Here is a 15,058-nt window from a genome sequence, read left to right as displayed (position 1 = left end):
AAAATTATAGAGAAGCAAAAATGGCTGTATAAATAGGGTGAAAAAAGAAAGAATAATATTTTAAAAGTAGAGGGACAAAGGCAAGTTAGACTTAAATTACTGCATAATGAATTATGTGCATAGTCTTTGTGTCAAAGCTTTTTATATTAACTAGAAGGAAATGGAACTTTATATATAAGTAGTAAAAAGTGTGGACTAGCGACCAGCTCATTCCATTCATTGAGAGAGAAAGGCATTAAGTCCATGTTAAACTTTATTTTCATCTTCTTGTTTCCCCTATGTTTCATAAGCTGTGTGGGTGAGAAATGTAAGTACTGTAATGTCCTGCATGAGACTATAATCTATCCTCTCCTTAATGACAGCCTTACACAGTTTGTAGAATCCATCACTTCAACAGAGCAGACTGAATTACTTCGATGACTGGCAAATGGGCACCACTTGTGGTGAAATGAAAGCAGTCAGGTGTGTGTTTATTAAGTGCTCTTCAATAAGAGAAATGTGTTTTCCTGAAAACTCTCATCCATGCTATTTTTGTAGAAGCAAAAAAGTGCCCATCTTCCTTTGAGAAAACAGAAGAATTATTTTTCTTGAGATTCTGTATTATTATAATACAAATTCACAATCATAACTGTGTTATAAAAATCAGGCTTTTCTGCAGGGTATGCATGAACAGTGGAAGCTTGCAATAATAACTGGCAGGGACAGAACCAGTACTCTTGGGGAAATGTGCCTTTGACTTTCCAGGACTGCCCAATACAAGTGGATCATTTAAAAAAGTTAAGTCAGTTCATTAATTTGATGACCAGTGGTTCTACATATGAGAGTTTTCATAAAAATAAATTCACAAGTCAGATAATATCTTTTGTCAAACCATGTTTTCTATGATTTGGGTCAGAAAGTGATCATTCTAATGCACACCATATTGATTATTTGTATTATATCAGATCTTTATTGGAAATACTGAATGGTGAGTTGTTAAGGTCTGGCATTGTTTGTTTAGATCTGGCATATGAGTAAGATCAGCAATAATAGCTTAGTATTTATTGAATGCTTACTATATTCAGGTACTGTGCTAGAAACCAGGGATATGAGACCCCTACCCTACCTCCCCCAAAAAAGACACAGTCTCATGTTGCTGACAACAACCCTGTGAAGTAGATACAGATAAGAGAATATAGAGTTTAAGTTATTTGTCCAAGATAGGTCAGCTATAAAGTGGCAGAGCTGTATTTGTTACAGCAACCTAACCTATATTCTTGCTGAGAGGTACCAAAGTATAGTGGCTTAAACATGAAAGAAGGAGCTCCTTGACACAACGAAGCTGGTGTAGCAGTTCTGGATTGCTTATGTTTAGACTGTTGGGTCAGGGAGATGTAAACTATCTGATACCTCTGCTACCCTGGATGTTGGCCTCATTAATATGTCTGAAGATGCATAAGTGTTCTCTTTAAGGGCATTCCTTGGAGGTTGTACTCCTAACTTTTTTTTTTTTTTTTTTTAACTGCAACAGTTTATTTTTCGTTACACAGTAGCATGTTGCTGGGGCCTAATGTCCTCACATAACAAAAGAAAACCAAAATTTGTTGTCATTGCTTAAGTAATTGAGAATTGTGTACAAAAAAACCTTATATAAATTAAAAGGATGAATAAATTTACAAGTGTACATGCAAACTGCTTCCAACTCAAGGCAAGTTACAGCCCATGGTATTCTGGCAGGAGAACACCAGGTAGAAAGGAAACTGGGTCCTAAGGCTTGGACTTCTCCAACCCTGAAATACTGGCAAGACAGAAATGACAATTGGTTCAGGAGCCCTTGCCAGCCTCTAGAGAAATCCTGGAACACTCAGCCCTGACACATTAATACCTACACAGATCGGAGACTGCTGGCCACACACACTCACCAAGCCACAGACTTCTCTTCCACAAGCGTGTTCTCACCTCAGCCACAGAAGTGACTGAGCCACATATATTAGTACTAAGGGTTTAAATAAAATATATTCCTAGTTTCTACTCACATCCCATCAACCATACCTAGCTACCAGGAGGGCCTGAAAATACAGTTTTTGTGGCCATTCATCCCTTAAAATTCAAGGAGTCTATCGATAAAAAGAAGTGGACAGTGGGTATTAGGGGACAGTGTCATTCTGAGTTACATGCTAACAAAAACATTGTTTCAAAGTGGAGTTTTCACCACAGACTTGCCCAAGTGTTGAAAGATCATAGGACTTTGGGGTATGCCTAAATCCATTATCCAATTCTTTTCAAGTAAGGTTGTGTGTATATGTATGTAGTATGTATATGTTATATTTAAATATTCAAAATATGTGAAGTATCATGAATATTAAATGATTCTACAGTGGACTGTGATCATCTGCAAGAGCCAGTGAAACATTTTATAGTAGAAGTCCACTGGCTTTAATCTTTGGCAGGAAGGCTTACAAACCCCCCAGGATTTGTCTTGCTTGCATCCTAACTCAAAAAGATCTCAGACTCAGAGATCTATGTTGTAAGAAGTGTGTTCTTAGAGAAATGCCTTTATAAAAATAAAATTAAGGTTTTGAATGAGGGATGTACTCAATACATGAATCATAAATAACACCGACCCAGAACTTCAAAGTTTCTCAGAATTCTTGGTCTATTCTGATGTAGTTTAGACATTTACTGTAGAAAAATCAGTAAGTTTTTATTAAGAAGACACTTAGATTCTAATTGCATACACACACACACACACACACACACACACACACACACCATAGTACTATAATTTGTCTAGGCTGGGCGAGGAAGTTCCTATGAAGGGTCTCAGCAGCATAGGTTTCCAGGGAACAGGAGGAAGCCAAGATTAGGTGTATTAGGGACTGGGAACCTGGTTTTACTAGCATAAGCCAGCAGTCCAATCCTTAGTGACCAAGTGGATGTGGTTGGGATTGGTTCAGGGAAGGTGTTGGTACCTGAGGATATTTAATTTAGCAGGAGGTTTGGGCCAGTAGAATTGTAGATAACAGGTGATATTTAGAGTCACGAGTAGTGGTATCATGGAAGGAGGCAATCTAATCACAGCTGGATCCCAGCCCACAGCTGGGGGCCTGGAATGGAATCTAGGGAAGGGTTTTTATCAGGGCCCTAGTCAAGTAGATTTAGGTTCAGGGCAAGGCATAAGGCATTGTAGGAAACCAAAAATCCAGTCAGGGCAGATGTCAGCTCTGAGGATTGAGCCAACATGTTTGGAACTAGGAAAACAGGGAGAAATGAAGAAGCAATGTAGAGTAAAGTCAGTGCAACTGAATGCATTTGTGGTCAAATATAGAATTCCAGTCTCACCATCTTCTGGGCTGAAGTTGCTTCTCTATGGTCTGCTCTGATGAGGATGGGTTGAAGGTCACAGTAGTGCTGAGCCTTTTAAGTGGAGACATCGGGGGCCTAAGCTCAGAGGGAGCCTGGAATGAATGGCTGAGATGGAGGCCCAGAGGAGGTAGCATTGCTTGGAAGGAGTTGAGACTGTGGCAGAGGAGACCTAGGCCTAGCTAGGAGGCCATCTTATTCCAGGCTGAGGAGAAGAGGGCCTGAGCAAGGAGGGGTGGTGGAGGCGGGGTCTGCAGTAAGACAGGTCAGAGAGACAACAGCCCCTGAGCATGTGAATGAATGGAAATGTTTCTTGTAAAGATGCCTGTCTTTTCTGGTCCATGATGGTGTAACTAATACACAAGGTGTGACTGGATCCTTCCATGCTGCCCTCATGGGGGCTTTCCTACCTAGCTGATGTTTGAAGTGTTCGTGTGTGCCTCTGTCTTTGACCCACCTGGCTAGTTCAGATCCTTTGCTGAAGAAAACGTTCTTCGCTTGTCCGATTGCTTCACAGCATGCTTCTCTATCTGCAACTGTTGTTTCCCAGCCATCCATATGGTGCCACGGGATGGGACACAGGCAGAGACTTTACTATTCACAAAGGGGTAGGGCTTGGGACCTCGAGTGGGGCTTTTCCTGCTTATAAAGACAAGGAATGAAAATGCAGAATCCTTACCTGGTAGGGGAACTTTCTTTTCCAAATATGCAGGTATGTGATATTTCTGATTTCCTTAGGCTTGGATCTGTGCCTGGGGCTGAGATGGATTTCAAAGTCATTATTTAAAGTAGGGAGATAAAGCTTTAGACAACCACCATAAGAGATCCTGGTTGTGTTTTTGAAATGTTGAGTGAAATAACATTTTAGTGATCAGTAAAAGGCTAACCTTTGTACTTTTGAAAAGTTGTTCTTAGAAAGGCCTGGATTAATAATTGGTTTCAATTTGTCCACAGATACACTGCCTCTAGGACTGGGACAGATAGCCACTGAGTACCTGCTTCAAATCACCCTGCACGTTTTCTTGTTGGAAAGATAACCACTGGAGAACCATCTCGTTACCTTCAGCAAAAATGGAAACAAATCAAGACATTAAGAATGCCACAGTGGACAGCAGTTAGGCAAGGTTCAGCAGAGGAAGTTTTCAAGATGGTGTGCCTCGCTAGCCAGAAATCAGAAAAGATCAAAGCTAGCCTTTTCATCTCAGCTGCTCCTTAAATCAGTGCAACCCCTCCAAATTAATGTGAATTGAAACATGCATTGCTTTTCAACTTAATTGAGTATTTACTATATATGAATCACTGCACAAAATAGGGGAAGAAAATGTGGGAGACAAAGATGTGGAGCCTGCCTTCAATAAATTTACAGTTAGTTTCAGGGTACATTGTTTTTCTTCTGCTGTTAATTAGGTGTATCCCCAAGACAATAAATAAATGAATGGAAAAGTATATTCTGTGTTTTAAGTCTCTTTAATAAAAAACAAAACAAAATCCAAAAAAATTCCTAACATGGCAACTCAGGACATTTTAATCCTTTTTTTTGTTGTTGGACTTCTGATAGGATCCATTTTATTGATTCTGTAAATATTTAGTAGACTTTAGATATATTAATACATTGTAGCTTGAGTTAATTTGCATTAAATTCTTTTTTTTCCCCTTAGGTATAGATTGTCTGTTGGAAAAATATATTGTTTGTGGATTTCTTGGGGAGTGGGAAGGTGAATTATACCTGTTGTCTCTATAGTCCACTACCTTCCACGCCCTAGGGCAGCGGTCCCCAACCTTCTTGGCACCAGGGACCAGTTTCCTGGAAGACAATTTTTCCGTAGATGGTGTGGGGATGGTTTTGGGATGAAACTGTTTCACCTCAGATCATCAGGCATTAGTTAGGCTCTCATAAGGGGTGCGCAGCCTAGATCCCTCACATGCGCAGTTCACAGTAGGGTTTGCGCTGCTATGAGAATCTAAGGCTGCCACTGATCTGACAGGAGGCAGAGCTCAGGTGGCAATGCTTACTGGCCCACTGCTCACCTCTTGCTGTGTGGCCTGGTTCCTAATAGGCCATGGACCCCCACAGACTGGTACTAGTCCGCAGCTTGTGGACCCCAGCCCTAGGGGCCTGCCATTCTGAGTGAGTTATTAGCATGAAGAAGAGGAAGATCTGGATCAAACGTGGGTGGTGGCACTCAGAGACCCAAGATAGGATAGGGATGGAACAAAACCCATCTGGGCAACGGCTGTATGAAAATTTGGCTAAGTAATTATTTCAGTATTCATTGTATTCATTGTCCTTTGTGTTCCATAAGTTAAATGACTGTCTAATTTTTCCAAAAATTTATTTCTGACTTGAGAATAAGTGTGTCATGATTTTCCCAGTGTGAAGACACTGATATAACTGTAGATACCAGACATTTTAGGTAGTGTCTGTGACATTTTAGTATGTATGAGCCAACAATAGACATGTCTTTGTCTTGAGGAGTGTCCATCTGAATTGAAAATGTGTCAGCTTTTTTTTAACATCATCAACAGACTTCTTAATTAAGCTGCCAATACATACTGCCAATAGTACTGTGTGCTGTCTGAGAAATGCATTGTGTAAGTGCTATTTCCATCTTATTAAATAAACAATGTGGCTCCATATAAACTGGATTTAAAGTGTTCTTTGAATGAGGCATTATATTGCTCCATAAATAATGTGATGTGAATTCTCATATGATCCCTTTTAACTTAATTTCTAAAAAAATATTATTTGCTACTCAGTAAGGAATAGCTCTAATTGGACTGGTAAGTTTAGTGATATGATTTGTCTGTAACAGGCTGAATCGCCCCACTCCCAAACTCCTGGTCATGGTACTGGATATTTGTTATGCCACTTTTAGTTTGCATGAAGTATCTTCCAGGAAGTCTTAGTTATTAACTTGTGTTATACTAAACTGTTGATATTTATTTCCTGTTCTGGAAGATTTCTTGGAGGGTCCGTCTGTGTATTCCTTGTGCCTAGTGTAGTCATGCTAATGGAATAGCACCTTTATTGGTGCTACTTAGTGGTTGGTAGCTTACAATCAATCTGCTTAGAATGTATCCAAATAAACTGGATATTTTTATATGGTCTAGTCCCCTGGGCCTCTTACTTGGTGTCTTGGATTTGCCTGTTCAGCCCTGTTATTTGTACCAACATCCACTCTGCTGCCCTGGGCCCTGCCCCACTCTCTATGCATGGACAGGGCTTTCAGAGGGGCTGCTCCACTTGTCATGTGCTGCCCCATCTGTCAATAGAATAGCAATCTCTCTATTCACAGGGTACTCACGGTGTGTCAGTCACTGAGCTACTTTACACATACTCTCTCAACTATCTCCTTTAAACCTCACAATAACCATTTGAAGTAGGCACTATGCGCTGTGGAGGTATGCTATCTTGCTTAAGTTGCAGGACTCCAAATCCAGACCTCTTAAACTCCAAAGCCTGAACTATTCACCCCTACTCTGTGCCATATCCTAGGAGAAAGTCCCAGTGCCTGCTGTGTATGTGTGTGTGTGTGTGTGTGTGTGTGTGTGTGTGTGTGTGTGGTAGATTGAATCTGGACATAGTCCAGATTTACTGCATTTAATATTCCTGAACAGCAAACTGTCTAACAGCTAAAACCCAGAAAATCACAGTTGTTTTGAGAATGGAGGAAGGGCAGAGCACTTGGGAGAAAGCAAAGTTGGAAACAAACCAATTTGAGTCAAACCATTGGTCTTTACCTCATACAGCTTTTTTCTTTCAACTTACTTTTTTTAACGTGGCCTGACACCATGTGATAAATCAAAGCCTGACGTAATTGACCCAGAATTGATCCCCAAATGTCTTTTGGGGGAACATACTTTAACTCTGGTTGTTGATTCTGAGGAATAATTGCCACCCTAGAAAGGTAATTACATATGCCATTGTTTATACACATAATAGGCTCAGAATGCATATTCTGCACAGAGCGGGAGAGAATCCTGCTTGCACATTTGGGGTGTGGGCTATGTATTGTGTTAGGATGCCACAAATAGCATTCGAACTGCTCCCTGTTACTGCTGCTTTTCCCAGCGTGTGTATGTGTGTGTGTATAAGGGAGAGGTTACGAGTGAGGTAGGTTGTGGGCCGTGGAAGGCTGTTTGTCGAGCTGAATGGTAGTGATTTGCTTTTCCTTAATTTTTTCGTTTACCAAAACAGTTTTTGGATCTAATTCATTTAGCTTGGTCTGGTAAAAAGACTGTTTTCTCTGTGCTTGACATATGCTTATTAATGAGTTACCATATTTCTTTCCATCAAGGGCTGTTTACTTTGTGGAAATTTACAGTGAGAATCCTTCTCCACAACATCCTCCTAAATGCCCTGGTTTTGACCACCCCTTTAAGTATTAAGGTGGTAGCTAGTGCCTGTCCTCTGCTGTGCTTTCTGGTCAAACATAAATGGAATTAAGCCACAAATGACCAATTAAAGCACTTCATGCCTTTTTCCTTTAGCCGTAAGACAGTAGTTATCCTAAGTAAATACAACAAACAGGCTATTCTGGGGTAGTCTAACACAAGGAACCTACTTTTTAAAAAAATCAAAGTCTTAAAAAAAAAAAGTCATGACTTTCCGTAGTGCTGCACAATGAAAGAAATATGTATGTATTCCTACATGGAACTGAGCATTGTCTGAGGCTGAAGCAATCCATCGTGGGCTATTCTCTGCCACAGTGTCCAGCAAATTGCATGACCTGCTTGTTAGGCTTGACAACAGTGTTTTACCTAACAAAGGCCTCTGCAGCGCCGAGCAGCAGTGGAATGTCAGAATGAGCACATTTCACACACAGATGTGCAGCCATAATAGCCCATAAGAAGATGCATGTGGCAGGGGGCTGAGGGTGGGGGTGGGGTGAGGAGGGGTGCTTGCAGTGGTATGGTGTGTGAGTGTGTAGGTTGGGGGCCGGAGGGAGGGGGAGGCTAACAGTTAGCAGTAGGGATGTGGCCCCACTGACCACATTTAATCAGCCTTCTGTAAACAATTCCACATTTTCATTGTTCTCTAAAAACTAATAAAGAGAAACAAGCACTTTTCATTCATCTTGAAGTAATTTTCTGTCAGATTGGAGCCCCTTGTGGCCTCCAGCTTGTGCAGTGCTAGCTGTGTGATACAACAACTATTGCAATTTATTTTACAAACTCTGGTCATTCACATGTCAGTTAGTGTTCACCAAGCCGGCATCTGAAATTGTGCAGTTAACGAGTTTTACAACATTTCTATCAAGAGAAACTGTTTAGCATAACTGACTCTTAAGGAGTTATTATACCTCTAAAAATCCATTTTAAGGGGCATTATTTAAATAAAATAGAAAAACGGTTCACTGCCTTTTAAAGGGGCTACAAAAAAAGTCCATCAGCTCCAGCGCAGTAATCCTCAGCTTAAAGCACTCTTGAGAGTACTTCTGGGAATTGTCAGCATAATGAAATGTTTTGTGAAATGTCCAGATAGATTCCTCTACTCAACAATTTTACTGCACCATATTTATTTTCCTTCCAGTTTTTAAAGAAGTGAATTACTTTTGGAGAGGATGACTCTATGTTGTGTAGATTTACTGAGCACATTATTATCGAGGTTGAAGCAGGAGCGATGGTTCTGTTTGTGGTGTCATCTATATGCATCTGCAGAGAGGGGGAAAGAAGAGAAAGGCAGCTTTTTCCCCTGTTAGTGCTTTGGTTCCAAAAGGGTTAAGTCACAATGAGGCTCATAGAGTTTTGCATTTTCCTTGTGCCACATTTTTCTCAAACTTTTCAAAAACTTTGGTACACAATGGCACCTGTAAATACTTTCTTTAAACTTTACAAAATGGACTGTTTTCTTACCCTAAATAAATAAATGCAGGAAAACCTGTACATGTGTACATTGACACATGCATAATGATGCATATCATTTGAAACTGGCCCATTTCAATAGGAGATGCCATTGTACTTTTACTTAAAGAAGAATAGATTCCTCACATTAACTGAGATGGCCAGTGACCCCAAACCAATTAATGGCTAGAGTCCATAATGGCGGTGCTATATAGCATAGCAGCAAGTTCATTTAGCATATTCTATTACCTAACAGGAGTAGAAGCCACCACTCGCTTAATGGTTCTTTCTATGATGAGGACCAGGAGAAAATTTATATTCTGCTGTAACAGGAGATATTCCTTTTCCTTAGGAGGTATATCTAAAACACTGCACATTTTCATTTTGTCACAAACAGTCCTCTAATTTCTCAGATGGATGTTTGTGCACACGACTTTAATTTTCTGAGGGAGATGGGCAGATGTTCTTGTGCCTGTTAGCTGTATCTGCCCATAAGAAGCATAGTAACATCCATGAACCAAATACAATTTGACATAATTCATACCTTTATTACCTCCTACAGAACGATATTATTTCATGCTGGCACATTAATGTTTCCAGCACGATACTGTCATTCCTGGAAATTTTACCTTCTGAAGTTCAGATGTTGAGGAATGAGTTTTAAAATTCTCTAAGTGCCTTAGATTTGGGACAAATGCAACATATCCCAAGTTCAGATTTTTTACTCTTTTTAAAAATATTTGCTGGCATTGCAAATAATGTTCAGGTAATGGGTAAAGATCCTGTCTGTAAACTCTCACCTCTTCTTGACCAAAGAGCTTGTTCCTATTCTATTTCCAATTTTGTAAATACAATATAGTCAACTTATCATGTCGTATTTTGCTGCTATTTGTTCCTCTAATGATGTGAAATCAGGAGGTGTTGATCAAAAATGTTTCAGTGATTGCAACTTGAATCTATTTGGTATTGTACTTAAATTTTTCCTAATACTCCAGCACGCAGGATTAGGGCAGATGGAATATATTCATTTCCTATGGCTTCCATAGCAAATTACCACGAATTTAGTGGCTTAAGACAACACAAATTTATTTTCCTACAGTTGTGTAGGTCAGAGTTCTCACTGGGCTAAATCACTTGTCAACAGAGCTGCATTCGTTCTGGAAGCTCCAGGGCAGAACCCGTTCCTTTGTCTTTCCTAGCTTCTAGAGGCCACCTGCCTTCCTTGGCCTGTGGCCCCTTCCTCCATCTTCAAAACTAACAATGGCAGGTCAAATTCTTCTCACGTGGCATGTGTCTGACCCTTTTCTGTCATCACATCTGTCACTCTCTGAGTCCAACTGGAAAATGTTTTTCACTTTTAAGGACTCATGTGGTTAGATTGAGACCACCTGAAAGAAATCCAGTTTAATCACCCCGTCTCAAGGTCCATGCCCTAAATTACACCTGCAAAGTCCCTTTTGCTGTGCCAGATATCATATTCACAGTTTCCGGAGATTAGAACATGAACATTTTTGGGGGACCATTAGTCTGCTTACCACACAGAGTCTCTGAAAGTTCTCTTCTATAGCAATATTTGGAGGATTAATAGCAGTCACCAAGCCAATTGTCTTCAAACTATAAAAATTATGCACAAAATTGCTTAAAAATTTAGAGTATGAACCTCCAAATATGTACATTTTCTTCTAAGTTATACTACCACTAAGCTCTATATTTTTACTGCTAGTAAAGCTTCCTTTCTTTTTAGTGTAGAAATGAATAAAAGATCTAATCTAATGTTTTTTTTGCACCCCAGTGCATCATCTTGGGCACCCCTGTGTGCTCCTTGTTTTTGATTAACCTGGGTAAATGTGGCTCCTGATTCTTCTTGGAGACCCATAAGGCTTCCAGGTGAGGAAGGGACTACAGAAACTTTCTGATAGTCCCTGACAGTTTTTGGAAGTGAGGAGGAAAGTTATTTATTTTCTTAGCATGCACTATTACTGCTATTTGTAGTTACAGAATGTAAAAGACAGAGTGTAACAAGCCCAGAACTTTCCTGAAAGTCGAGAGCTGCAAATTATGGAGTTACAAGACAAATGCCATTTTATGAAAGACTAGAAAGAGATTGTTTATCAGAGAGCCCCAAAACATGAGTTAGTTTCTTGTCTAGAAAAGGGCCATATCTCATCAGAATGACTACTCATGCCAGTGCACTTGGAAATTCCAAGAAACAAATTGCTCAATGACCATTTTAAACACTAGTGGCAAGGTTCTTGTGAAACTGGGCTGAAAGAAAAGGTGATTTTGCTAAGTTCACTTTAAATCATATTTTTCAATTGTTAAAAACATCTGTATTTTACCAGCCATTCTTTATTGCCATGGCATGTAGGATTATTACAGCATAGGAAAACCAGAAATTGTAACACAAGCCTACTGTAAAGCCCCCTTGTGTTAAAATTTGAGATATTTTCAGAGCAGTCACCCTCAAAAATGGGTACTTGCTAAGCCATGCTGACACACCTCTGAAATAAAAAAGCTTCTGCTGGGCAAATGAGAGTAGGTTGCCACAAAAATGTGTATCAATTATGAAACAAGTCAATCAGTGTTTGCCAATTGCCATAAGTGTCCCTGAGGCAGTCTGGGCAGTATATTTTTATTTGATTTGCCCCAGGCAACTTCCATTTTCTTCCTGAAAGGTGGACAGGTAGTCTAAATTCTTTGTTGAGAATTTCCATCAATGATCTCAAAATGCAACTGATAACATGTCAATGATTGCTGTACAAAGAAGTTAAACATTACAGCTAAATTTCCCTACTGAAACCCAATCCAGGAATTAGCAACAATAGGGAATCTGTTTTATTTGCATTTAATTTGTACCTTCACACTATTATCTCCCACGTTTTAGTTTCAGTAAATGTGGTCCCAGGCTATTATAACCACATTTCATGCTGCTGTTGCACTGTTATTTGATCTCTATGGTTGGAAATGACTTACTGAAAAAATAAAGCCAGCATACTTTATTTTAATTATACCAGTGCAGTGTCTAAATAAAAAATGTACTTTATATTTAATGTGGAGCACAGATTAACAGTTTTATGGGACATAAAATCTATCTATATCATTTTCTATTTACACATCAGTTATATATCTTTCTCTCAGCAAAACAAATGCCTATAGTGTGAAAACGGGAAAGGAGAGCATCAAAGTTGCAATCACACGGGCAGTAAATAACATCTTAATTGGTCTGGAATGCCGGAGTTTGATTTTTTTTCTGCCTGGCTTTTATTTATTGATCTCTATAGCTTATTTATCTTTCCAGTGATTTGTACAAGTCTATCTCCTTTCCTCAATAAGCCAATCTATGGTGGTTTTATATTGCAAATCCCATCTGGGGAAATGGTCTAGTGAGAGAAGTGCAGTTGCTCCTGGAAAAACCATTATTTAAAAGCTTTTGTAGAAGTAAAGGTAACTTCTCAGTTTTTATACTTTGTCTTCTGGAGAAAAGAAGGAAAGAAGAAGTGCTGCTATTATGAAGTTGCCACCCAACCTATGTTTCAACAATTCTTTACTCTCCACTTGTTTGGCAGCAATAAGAAAACAAAGAAGGATTTAGTGTACACTGGGAAGTGTCTCTTAAATGTTCCTGTACATGATTTAGTTCCTAGCGAGAGAAGCAGATCCAGGAATGGATTGTGTATATCTAATACATCATATGTAAACCCTGGCTTTTCTTCTTCTATATGCATTTCTACAGCTCCATTCCTAATATCTTTTTAAAATAGCACTTTAGGATAAACTACTCTTCAAATGACACATTATGCTCCATAGTGCAGTTGAGAACTAGCAAATGTAACCATTCTCAGGAAAGCTGCTTGGCAGAAAATCCAACACTTTTTCAAGTATGTAGATACCCATAGCTGAAGTCAATCCTGGGAAATCAGTGACTTTTTTCCCCTTTGAATGAATGATCCCCTTGTTGTTTGTCAAATCGGCAGTTCCAGTATTTGTTGTGATTCTATTTGATCTCACAGAATATTAGAGGAGTGCTCCGAAAGATTTCCTCTGGTGATAGCTGAGGGAAAAACAAGTTTACAGATGGCATTGCTATACCTATATAAGTGATGCTTTGCAAAGTGATTCTATAAACATGCTCCAAAGAAGAGACTCTGATATTCCATCATCACCCTAATGTAACCTTAACCACCTTGAAATGAGCTCACGAAAATTTTGGGCAGGGCTTTTAGAGAATGCATTTGCATTTGACATAATTAGTGGTACGCAGATCTCACTACATCCAGGGGGATTCTCAAGACAACTGCTTTGTCGACTATTAGTGCCTAATTTCTGAATGTCAAACCCTGCACATCTTAATTTCTAGAGAATAAGCTCAATTGAACTTGTTCCCCAGTTATGCAAAAACTGCTCAGATAAAACCAAGTGGACACCAATGTAATGAATGTGGTTATTAAATTGTTTCAATTGAAAGAACCCTATTCTTACACCATCATAATGGGAACAATTTATCCCCACTGATCGGCCTGTCTCTCTCTTTCTCTCTCTCTCTCTCTCTTTTTCTGAGCTCTCTTTGATCTTGAAGCATATTGCAGTGGTGTGTCCTATTGAAAAGCGAAACTGGGGCAATTTTAATGCTTTTGTACCTTACCAGTGCTCTATTTTTTCACTGTTTAAAAATAGCTGTTAATTATAAGTGCAGTTTAAATGTCTCAAGTGACCCAGAAATGCAGGTTGGAATGAGACAGATTGTGTGTCTCATATAAAACAGATGTACTTTCACAGAGCATTCTGAATTCAGCCTTCACTCTGTATCCTCCTCTTGGGTTATTTCAATCAGGTATTGAGCTGGTCTAGCACTGTGCTATAAAATCCCACACATTTGAACAGGGGAAAAAAAGCAGATTTTTTTTTCCAACACAAAGAAAAGCCTCTTTTGTATATCAATCACTACTATGTGGTGAATATGGTGCCGTTGATGTTAGATAATGGGACAAAGATTACTTTCCTGGCCAGGAAGACCATATGATTTTCTAGAGCTCCATCCTGCCTGTCTCTTGGGTCAGGGGGCTCCGTGTTAAAAGAGCACTGTAATAGTGATAAACATATCCCCTGGGATCCTTCTTCAGATTGATTCAATAGTGTCCAAGGACAAATTTACCTCCTACTAGATCTCAAAGATCTTTGACTCCTGATTGGTTTCAGAAACTTGTGGTTTTAGCTCCTTGATCACACTAGGCCCTGGAGATGGTGACACTGCTGGTTATGTGTCAGGGACCAGGCTTTAATAAGCTATGTGCTAACTCAGTAAAATCACTCTACCAATTTATTCTTCTATCGTCTGAACAAAACTAGTACTTACCCAATTATATGTGTTGGTATACAGTAGGCTTGAAGGTATGCCTATGTAATGCAGTTCCAAGAAGTGATTTCAAAGTTGAATTTAGAATAGAGTGCATTCCAGTGATTAGATGATCTTATCCAAGCCCCTTAAGATCTTTGGTACCCACCCCAAAGCCTCCTGAATCTGAAAAGTTGGTCAGCAAATTCGAGAGTCATCCGCCTTCCTCCACTTGGATTCAGATCTTGTGGTTTGATCTCCCTTGCTAGCAAAATGGAAACATGTCTTAGAAGCGGGAGGGCAGTATATGTGCACTGGCTTCCTACCTGCTTCTAACTAGTAATGCCCAAAAGGAGTTCTTCATTGCCATAGCAATGACATTGAACATAGAAAGGTGTGGGCTTAGGGAAATAATTTTCAAGTTCTTCCTAGAAAACCTTGATATTTTAGTCAAGGTCTAAGTGCAGACACTGATTTGAATACTTCTTAAAGCTCTTTTTTTCATTTAAATCAATATTTTAACTTCATTAATTGATTTTA

The 15,058-nt window shown here is 39.4% G+C and overlaps 1 protein-coding gene across 3 annotated transcripts in view; it reads left to right on the top strand.

Annotated features, from left to right (window-relative positions):
- Nucleotides 1-6,445, top strand: part of LOC129457815 (uncharacterized) — a 175,623-nt gene extending 169,178 nt beyond the window's left edge. For all 3 annotated transcript variants that reach the window (XR_008649388.2, XR_010114301.1, XM_055233338.2), the window contains one exon: nt 4,297-6,445. The gene's annotated coding sequence lies outside the window, so the exon portion shown is untranslated. The remainder of the gene's footprint in view (nt 1-4,296) is intronic.
- The last annotated feature ends 8,613 nt before the right edge of the window (nt 6,446-15,058 follow it).

This window comes from Symphalangus syndactylus, chromosome 11 (assembly GCF_028878055.3).
Source record: "Symphalangus syndactylus isolate Jambi chromosome 11, NHGRI_mSymSyn1-v2.1_pri, whole genome shotgun sequence".
In the NCBI taxonomy this organism is placed as follows: domain Eukaryota; kingdom Metazoa; phylum Chordata; class Mammalia; order Primates; family Hylobatidae; genus Symphalangus; species Symphalangus syndactylus.
The sequence above is the reverse complement of the archived record's forward strand: the minus strand, read 5'-3'. Positions and strand labels throughout refer to the sequence as shown.